Source organism: Pipra filicauda, unplaced genomic scaffold, assembly GCF_003945595.2.
Source record: "Pipra filicauda isolate LSUMZ 115617 unplaced genomic scaffold, ASM394559v2 scaffold32_size4067784_pilon, whole genome shotgun sequence".
In the NCBI taxonomy this organism is placed as follows: Eukaryota; Metazoa; Chordata; class Aves; order Passeriformes; family Pipridae; genus Pipra; species Pipra filicauda.
Window position 1 is genome coordinate 425,375 of NW_024104454.1, and position 11,002 is coordinate 436,376.

Genomic DNA, 11,002 nt, shown 5'->3' on the forward strand with positions numbered 1-11,002 from the left:
GTTGGTCCGGTGATGTTTGATTATGGCCAAATACTGCCTGCCTGTTCCCACTGTTCCCACTGATGACTGCAGGACAGTTAGGTCCATTTCTTCCAATGTGAGTGAAGTGTTAGGCTGTGGGAGTTAGAGCTGGTCCTCTGACTTTAATCTGCACTCTATCTATATAGCAAATGAAAAAATGAAACAGTCAATTAGGAAAAGAACTGATACAAATCTTTAAATGAAATATTTAGCCTAATGAAAGTTGCAGTGACTCATTTTATCTTCATTAAAATGACAGGAAATATCTGCAATTTGATGGAATTTCCTTTGAAATCCAACTCAGTTCACTTATTTCTCTTAGCTACACAGTGTGGGAGCCCAAGGTGAACTGTTTACATGACACTCTATGAAATGCGTGGGTTTGCTGGGTGAAGAAACTATAGAAAGATTTACGCCCTCACTGCAAGATTGCTAATTTAGCCTGCTGACATCCTGGCTACGACAGCTGATTGCCTTGACTATGCCGAGTAGCAGATTTAAGCCCATCCATGCTCTTCTAGGCTACAGCCCGTAATGGACACACAGCCTGAAGTATCCACAGCATTTCAGTAAAATTCTTAGTTGTATTTACTGCACCTGCATCCTAGTTACATTTAAATAAGCATAGTCCTGTGTGACTTTTGGGATAGGCCCTTGCCATTTTTAATGATGGATTCTTATCAAGGACAGAACTAAAATCAGTTCCAGATCCTCAGTCTTCCCAAGAGAAGTCCATATGGTGAGATATTGCATCCCTGGCTCTAATCCAACAAAGCATTCAAATAATCTACATGTGAATTCTGTGGGGTTGTTCTTGTGCTTAAAGATGAACCTTCATTTCTATGGCTGCTGCAGAGGAGACCAAGGCCTTAACATGCTGTGTGATATGTAAAAATAAGAGCAGCATTAATACAAAATACAGTATTTGAACTTCTCACTTTTATGATTATCAGGCTTTCCATCTAAATGACATCCATGCTCAAATAAGTACTTTCAGCAGTAATTTTTGTATTAAAGTCTGCTTTTAGGTTTTCTTGTCTAGATTGCTATATAACCATAGAGAGTGGGACCTGTGCTTCAACTTACCAGACCACCAACCCAACTAATCAGAGTAACAAATGAGACAAAAAGTGAAAGAATGTGTATTTTTGGTGCATGTCTTGTATTTGAAATACTCTTCTCTGCCAGATGCTACCATCAGTTAATTTTCAGAAATAATTTTCTCCAAAAAATATATATATTTAAGTTACAGGGACAAGAAGCAAAACAGTGTGAGGTACTGAAAAAGTTGCTGTGAGACGTGCAGACACAGCACCAAAGGCAAAAAATTGTGCAAGAATTTCCTTTAACTGATGACTTATTAAACTGAGGTGTGTTTATGGACTACAGGAATTGGTTAGTTATCTACTTCCTGGAAGTACTTAACGTTCACAGGAACATTTGATTCACTTTAACTGAACGAAGCTGACTATAGCACAGAAAATATCACACGTTAAAGACGAAACCTCTCAAGTTTTAAAAATGGGAAGAGCAAGACTGGCATGTGCCACAAACTGCTAGAGCCAGCTCTGTGGCAGTGTCAGGCTGCTGTACTTTACTTGCTGCATGCCTAGGGCATCTTCCCAGGCATTCCTGTCTCTTGGTCCTTTCTATTCAACAACGTTGTCCTAGGAACTGCTCAGTGAGGATCCTGGACCACACGGAAAGGCACTCAGAGGCCCTGGGATGCACAGAAAATCACTTGGGAGCTGCTAGGAAGCAGTGAATTACACTAGGAGTCTCACCAGAAGGCACTCAGAGGCCAAAAAGTCTCACTGAGATGTGCACAGTAACCCTTGGAACACATAGAAAGGCCATGGGTGCCTTATGGGTCTATCTGAAAGACTTTTGGAACTCCTGGGGCCAGAAAGAAAACTACTTGGAAGCCTCAGAGATGCATTAAAACACTCTCAAAGGTTCCTGGGGTGCACAGAAAAGCCTACACGGGCCTTGGTCATCAGGAGGTCCCTAGGGCTGCACAGAAGGTGCTACTGAGGAGCAGAGGTGGCCAGAAAGGCTCTTGAAGATCTCTGGGCCTCTGGAGGCCTCAGATACACATAAAGGCATTTGAAGACTCTTGGAGTGCACACAACACATCATTGCCACTACGGAGCAAAGAAAGGCACACAGAAGCGCTTGGTTCATCCTGAAAGGCACCTAGAGAATCCTGTTGAAAGGATGCAATAGAGTGATGAAGACCAGCAACAACTTTCTGTCCTGGAACCCTTTTTTGTGGGAAAAATTGCTGGATGTTTTCAGTTTTGGAGCTTTCTCTAGGGAGAATGAAAGAATGTGATGGTGCCTTTAGCTGGGAAGGCAAGTGCATAGCTCCAGTGTCTGTGTTGCTGTTGACTGTTTGCAAAGGGAAGGTGAGGGCCAGCAACAGCTTTCTGTCCTGAAACCCTTTGTGTAGGAGCAGCCGCTCAATGTTTTCAACTTTGGAGCTGGGCCCTGGCAAGATTGAAAGGATGTGATGGCACCTTTATTTGGTAAGGCAAGAGCAAAACCCCAGTGTTGATGGGGCAAGAGTAAGAGAGTTTGAATGAACCTTGGGAAGGAAAGCATATAGCCCCACTTTTGGTGGCTCTGTTGAAAGGCTGCCAGGGAAAGGTGTAGGCCAACAACACACCTGGAATCATTTGTGTGGTAGAGGTCCTGTACATTTTTGGGTTTGGAGCTGGGCTCAGGTGAGATTGAAAGAATGTGATCATACCTTTAGTTGTCAAGGCAAGTACATGGCCCCAGTATTGGAGGTGATGTTGAAAGGCTGCCAGGGTAAGGTGAATGTCAGCAACAGCTTTCTGTCCTACCACCTTTGTGTGGGAGCAGTGACTGAACATTTTCGTATTTGTTGGTGAGAGTGAAAAAATGTGATTGTACATTTAGATCAGGAAGAAAAGCACCTAGAACCAGTGTTGAGGTCCAGTACATAGGCTGTGTAGGGAAAGAGAAGGTGAGCAACAGCTTTCTGTACTGGCAGTTTTTCTGTGGGAGCGGTAGCTGGATACTTTCAATTTTTGAGCTGTAATCTGCTGAGTGTGAAAAAATGTTATGGTATGTTTTGTACTGAGTACTCAAAGCTAAAAATTGGAAATCTCCAGCACTGCTCTCACAGGAAAGGTACTAGGACAGAAGGGTTTTCTTGTCACCTTCCCCTTACAGCTTTTATACTACACCACCCACACTGGGGCTATGCAATTGCATTCCACTTACAAGAACCATCATATGCTTTCATACTCAGAGGAGCCCAGCTAAAAAGTGCAAACATACAAGGACTGCTCCCACAAAAAAAGTGCCAGGACAGAAAACTGCTGCTGAGTTCTACCTTGCCCCTGTCACCCATCCACACAAATCAATGGGGATAAGGAACTGCCTAATGCAGTGTACCATGGGTCTCTCTAACCTAACACAATTGCAGCTCCGAAAGTGAAAACGTCTGGTGACTGTTCACACACAAAAGTGCCTGGAATGAAAGCAGTTGCAGGCCTTCAATTTCACATTGCAGGCTACAAACTACACATCCAACACTTTGTAGTTTCTTTTCCATCTCAGCGTACCATTACATTATCTACTTTTGGCAGATTCCAGTACAAAACCTGAAAACATCCAGCATCTGCTACCAAAAAAATGCCAGGACAGAAAGCTGTTACTTGCCTTTTCTTTCTCCATACAGCCTATAAACTGCATTTCAGACACTGGGGCTATGTGCTTTTCCATCCTATGACATCCTAGCTGACATAACAACTGCTTGGGTATGAGTGGGTTTGGCAGGTGTTTGCAGTGTCACTGGTGTCTCTGTTGTGATTATGTGGGAGCAGAAAGAGGGTTCTGCAGCTTTTGATGATGTCATTGGTGGCTGAGTAGATGACAAGGGGGAAGCAGGCCACTGTGTGTGAATTGGGAGGAGTTATGCTGATGCCACATACTGAGGAGAAGGAATGAAAAAAGGCAAGGGACTGTACATTGCGGAAGGGATGAACCAGAAGGGAAGGCAAGGGAAGGCAAATGTTAGTTCCCTCCTTTCCACCCTATATAACATCGGAGCAGGGATAGATACAGAGGATACAGATAAAAATGAAGAGCATATGGGAAGTGACAAGGACATACTTGGCCAATGATACAGAAACCTTTAAGACAAACAGAGGAATGGGCAGGGAGCTGGGGTCTGAAAAGCACATCTCCCACAAACACTTTTCTGGCCTGAATCAATGTGTATGTGTAGGCAGGAAGGGTAAATTAGACAATGTAAATGTTACTGTGCTGGTGGATTTTTGACAATGAGTGAATGGAACTGGGGAAAACATCAGGGCATCCTCAGCAGATTCCCTAGTTCCAGTAAAACTAGGGAATGAAATAACAGATTTTCAATAATAGTAGAGCCACACATTCAGTAAGTAAGAGCTGTAATGGCCCACTAAGTTACAATACTGATTGTTGGGGCAATGGGAAAAAGAGCTTTGTGGTCATTCTTGCAACTCATGGAGTATACAATTGGAGATATTAAACTGACTCATGAGTTTATATATGTGCCAGAACAACACATTCCATTGTGAGGATGTGATTTATTATCCAAGTTAAATGCTCAAATAACTTTTTCAGAAAACTCTGTACAGTTACAAATCTCGCAAAAAAAAGGCATGGAAGGCTCCAATCTGTTAATGAGTGAACCAGACAGTCGAGGAACTTGAGAATGACATCCTGGATATGGTATTGAATGCTGTTTAGAGAGCATCAACCTGAATTTAATACTTCTATATTACCAGTAAAGAAGCCTCGTTCTCAGGAACATAGGCTGGTACAGCAATAAACCAAATAAACCCCAAACAAATAATGGGCAAACACTTATTTGACTGTTTTGGATTTAAAAGATGCTTTCTTTTGCAATCTGGTGGATGAGCAGAGGTCCAACAATGGGAAGAAAGATGCAGCTATGCTGGACGTTACAACCACAGGGATAATGAATCAGCTTGACTCTGTTTGGTGATGTATTTGCAACAGAACTGGAACAATGGTTAGATAACAATAACAACATGAGTCTGTGTCAATACGTGAATGAAAGAAGATTGATTGGCAGAAATACTGAGATATTCAAAAAAGAAAGCTAATTCTGAGGGTTGGTGGATAACACTGTTTGGAGGAACGGGTTAAAAGCGGAAGACTGGTGAGGCAGATTGTCAATAGCTCAAGTGACCTTGCAGCTGGGAATAACCCTTGATAAAGCAGAGTGAACAACAGGCCAGTGATTTGCTAGCATGGACCAAGTTTAACAGTGCCTGAGTCTCTGCCTGTGTGCCTTTGCCCAGGCACTGCTCTGGGGATAACCCCGTTGGCAAGATAACAGAAATAGATTTACTCTTTGTGTTTTAAGTGTGGGTTTATGGTTATTATGTCTGCCTGCCTGTGAACTTTGAATCACACACTTTGGATCAACAAATTCTCACAACCACTAAAATGCCAATCTGCTGTGTAAATAATCCTAAAATCCTAAGAAAGCCCCTGTGGGAGTGCTGAAAAGGGGAAGAACTCCAGGGGAATAATGGCAAATAGATTTACCTTAGTTATCTAAATGTGGATGTAGTAAGGATCTGCTAGTTCTAGCTGATACTTTTTCAGGATGACCAGAGGCTTTCCCTTGCCACAGCAGTTGAGCCAGTGAGGTTGTTAAAAATGTTACTAAAAGAAATAATTACAAGATTTGGAATTCCAGAGGTTTTATCCTCAGACAGTGGGCCACGTTTCATCAAAGAGGTGGTTCGGGGAGTGTCTAAATTCCTTCAGTTTAATGGGATTTGCACATGTCTTGGAAACCACAATCTAGTGAAAAAGTTGAATCAGACTATCAAAAGACAAGTTGCAAAAATTTAGGTAGATGTATTATCTATTGCTTTAATAAGAATCCAGATTACCCCACATGTTAGAGGGGGAATAAACCCCTTTGAAATTCTCTATGGCAGGCTGTATCGAATTAATACTGTGGTGACTAAAGGTGATCAAATGCATGTGAAAGGTGATGATATGCTGAGAAATTATCTGTTGTCTTTCTCATGGGTTTTGTCCTCTTTGCATAGGTATCTTAACCAGTGGAACTTCCCTTCCTTTGGATGTGGCTGTCCACAGCTTTCGACCAAGAGACACTATTTATATTCAGACCTGGAAGGATGAGCCGTCAGAGGAAAAGTGGAAAGGACCATATATTGACTTATTTTGACTACATGTACTGCTGTGAAAAATAAAAGAGATAGAGTCCTGGGTTCACTGCATCAGAGTGAAGAAAGATGTACCTGCAGAGTGGAGCTCTCACCAAACTGTCGAGAGTATGTGAATATCATAATACATTTCAGTGGGAAATGTAGCTCCAGTGCTGGTGATGCAATTTATAGGCTGCAATGGGAAAGTGAAGGTCAGCAACACCTTTCTGTCTTGGCTGCTTTTGTACAGGAACATTCGCCTGACTTTTTCAGTTTTGGAGCTGCACTTTTCTGCTCAGCGAGAAAGCATCATGGTACATTCAGATTGTTAGGCAGACACATACCACCATCTAGTGGTTTTGTTGAAAGGTGTCGAGGGAAGGTAAAAGCCAGTTCTTGCTGATCTGCACTTTCTCCTTGCACCCTCCAAACTGCACCACCAGCTCTAAAGCTACGCGCTTTCCTTCCCAAAATATGTACTGTCGCATTCTTACGCTTCAGGCAAAGCCCATGTCAAAACTGAAAAAGTTCAGCAACTGCTCCCAAATAAAGGGTGCTAGGACAGAAAGCTGATGCTCCTCTTTCACCATGCAGCCTGTAAGTTGCACTACCAACGCTGTGCTTTCCTTCCCAACTAAACATACCATCATGTTATTTACTCTTGGTAGATTCCAGCTCAGAAACTGAAAACACCAGGCACTGCTCCCAAATGAAAACTACCGGGACAGAAAGCTGTTGCTGGCATTCACTTTCTCCTTGCAGGCTATCAACTGCACCACCAACACTGGGGAATGTTCACTTTCCTTGCAAACTAAAACATCACACATGATCACTCTGGAAAGAGACTGTCTCTAAAACAGAAGATGTCCAGCGACTGCTCCTGCATAAAAGTTTCCAGGACAGAAAGCTGTTTTTGGACTTCACTTTCTCCTGCAGCCTATAAATTGCACCACAAACTCTGTCATTATGGTCTTTCCTTCCCATCAAAACGTACTTGTAAAGAAACTTTCCTGTCTGACTACCCAGGAGCCACTCTGGCAGCTACACTCCCACCTCCAGGATTGTAATTGCTAGGACCAAGGACCCTTTACAGCAGGCACCTCTAGTGACCAATGGGTGCCCCACTTGACTCCCTGGACACCCCACACTCACACAATCAGACAAAGTTTCCTTATTGGCTCGATGGTCGGTTTCCCATAGCAGAGTCTCAGATGTCTGGATCCTTTGAGTGATTTAGTCATTGTCGAACAACAGAATAACTGCTCAAGATAGTGCCCCTGGGGAGGGACACCCAACAAAAGGAATCCTGGGAATTTTGTACTCTAACAGTCTGTGTATGCAGTAGTCTGAGGCCTTCCAGCTGTGTTATTGGGTCCTGCTGTGTCCCTAAGTGCCAGGTCACCTGGCCTGTGCCACAGGTCCCCATGCTCTTTGTTGTGCTAAAGGTCGGCACCAGGTCACGGTCCCTGGCCTGAATCTCTCACTGTTTTTCCCCACCCAGGACACAACCTGCAGCTCACATTGCAGCTGCACACCCAGTCACCTTCTCTAAATCATGCACCTATACTTAGGTGGGGTGGGCTGATACCATTGAGCACACTTTCTCTGCTCTTCAAAACCTTTTTGCATCCTGAGTCAAGTGTTCATCTGTCAGCGGATGGGGGCACACGGACCACGGCTGGGTGTGAGAGGGAAGGGTTGTTGGGGGCCTTAGAAGTGGAAGCAGGGGGTCAGCAACAGCTTTTTGTCCTATCACCTTTAGTGTGGGAGCAGTCAATGAGCTTTTCAATTTTAGAGCAGGGCTCTGTCCAGAGTGAGAGTATGTGGTGGTAAAACGTGAGAGTGGGAAGGAAAGCATATAGTCCCAGTGTTGGTGGGATACTTTATTTAGAAAATAATTCTGGAAATAATGCATCTACCTAGAAGCATAGCTACAAAATTGAAGACCTCCAGCGACTACACAGACAGAAAACTGTCGGCCCTTACCTTCCCCTTGAAGACTATAAACTGCACAACCAACACTGAAGTTATGCACTTTCCTTCCCACTAAACGCACCATCACGTTATTTACTCTGGGCAGAGCTCAGCTCCAAAATTGATAATGTCCAGGCACTGCTCCCACTCCAAATTTGCCGGGACAGATGGCTCTTGCTGACCTTTACCTTCCCACTGTCCCTGTTTCATAGCGCCACTAGATGGAGTGATGCACTTGCCTATCAAACTCAATGTACCCTGGCACTACGTCAACCAAACATTGCTCCAAAATGGAAAATCGCTAGGTGTCAGAACAAGCAGAGAGTTCTGCTGTTGGTTGGGGCTCTGAGTAAGCATCAAAGGGCAGCAACAGCTGTTAGTCCTGGCCCCTTCTTTATGGGAGTCCTAAGCTGAAGGTTTTGTCTTTTGTACCAAGGCTCTGGTTAGAGTGAGGCAGTGGTTTAGGAAAACTGTTAGGAAGAGGCATAAGGGCAGAAGCTTGGTTTTGGTAGGGCCAGGAGCCAAGGCCACCCAGAAAAGCACATGGAGACACTGGCACACATAGAAAGGCCCAAGGAAGCCCATCAGTCTCAACAACAGGCACTTTGAAGCTCTGGGTCTGCACAGAAAGTGAGAGTGAGGGGTGTAAAGTGAACAAAAGAATACACGGAGGTCCCTGAGCTGTGACAAAGGGCACTTAGAGGACCCTGAGGTACACAGAATGGCACTTAGTGCTCAGAGCCACACAGAAAGGGACACAGAAAGGGACACAGAAAGGGACACAGAAAGAGATGAACACATGTGGTGGTGTCACTCCCTCCTGCCCCTCCATTCCCCTTACCTCTCATTCCCCACATCCCCCTTACTTCTCACTTAAACCATAACCACAAGTGGGGGTTGTGATGGCTGTATCCAGTTTACTCTGTCTTTGGGGGTAGATGGCAATGTGGTAGCCAAGGGCTGTCTCAAATGGTGAGCCAGATGTCTGGCAGGTATGGAACTATGAGTATAATCTTACTCTATAAGCAGTGGACAACTGAGGGCCAGTTGAACTCTCCTGTACATCATCAGGCTGCACACCAGGATCTTCCCTTGAGCAGGGGAGCCTCTCAAGAGTTTTCTTGAGAAACTTTCTCTGGCTGAGAGCTTCCTTGCCACAGACTCTGGGTAAGTGATTGATAGCACACTAAACTTTGAAAGATATGTGAAGGATTCATTGTGCATATTTATAATCCTATAGATAAAAACTATTGATCAAGTCTGAGACTAGGATTGGATCCAGATGCACCCAAACTGCTCTCTAAGAAGGAGTTTAGAAAACAAGGGAGACCTTTCTAAATTCATGATTCAATGGGAGAGTCTCCCTGACTGTTTTGTCTGACCCAGCCCCTCATGCAGTAAATAATCATAGAATCATATGGTTTGGGTTGGAAGAGACCTTAGAGACCATCTAGTTCCAGCCCTCCTGCCATGGGCAGCTACACATTCCATGAGCAGGTACACCTTCCGCTAGACCCGGTCTGCAGTCCTCAGCACAAGAAACACTTGAAGGGGGTCCAGAGGAGGGCCATGAAAATGACCAGAGGGCTGAAGCACCTCTCCTACAAAGACAGGTTGAGATAGCTGGGATTGTTCAGTCTGGAGAAGAAAAGGCTCACTGCAACCTTTCAGTATTTAAATGGGGCTTACAAAAATGAGGGAGAGCAACTTTATGCAGAGCAGATAGTGATAGGACAAGGGAGAACAATTTTAAACTAAAGAGGAGAGATTTAGATTAGATAATAGGAAGAAATTCTTTACTTCGAGAGTAATGAGGCACTAAACAGGTTACCCAAAGAAGATGGGGATCCCTGGAAGTGTTCAAGGCCAGGTTGGATGGGGCCCTGAGCAAAATAATCTTGTGGGTGGCATCCGTGCCCATGGCAGGGGATTGGAATGAGATAATCTTTAAGGTCTCTTCCAGCCTAAGCTATTCTATGATTCTATGATTTTAGGTGGTAAATTTTATTTTGAAAGTACTCATCCCTCAGTTCTATGTCCTCTTATAGACTAATTTTATGTCGGGTTTAATGTCCCTGTTTTGTCTGTGGTTAATGATTTTTTCTTTTAGCAAAGTAATTGTGTTGTATTGGGAAATAGGTGCTGCAATAGTGCTGCAATAAAATTTGAGCATTTTTCACGGCATGCCCTTTATACCCTATCCATATCTTAAAGGAATTTATCTTTCAAGAAGGATGTGTGTAGCTCTTATGCAGATAAAAAAAAATAAATGGTTGTAAAACAGGCATAAGATGAAGATATCCATAGATGCATAATTTTTGGAAGAATACCCAGAGATAATCATCTCTAATATGAATTTTGCAGCATTTGATGGGTAGAGGTGAAGTCAGGACATGATGCAGGTTGTACAGTCAGTAAGAGCCATCGCAGCCATTCCCCCCTAAGTAGTGTAGTGAGGTACCAACTTAAAATGTTATTGCAGCAGTACTTAACTGGATAATTCCAGTTCTTAAACCAAATGCTTTCTGTAAAACACAATTGTTATTGCAGACATGGTCACAGTTTTCTGATTTTCAAGAATGAGACTTTTAGGGCTAAAGAACAAAGGAACTCAACAATGAACTCAGGTTATGTGGAATAACATGCTGTAAAGACATCCATTGGAAAGCAAGACCAGAACCCCATCAAAACTCCCTGAAAGCCACTTGTGGTTAGCCTAAAATTGTTGATGGATTTAGATTTGCTTAAATTTGTAATGTGTAAAAACCAATGTCCGTAAT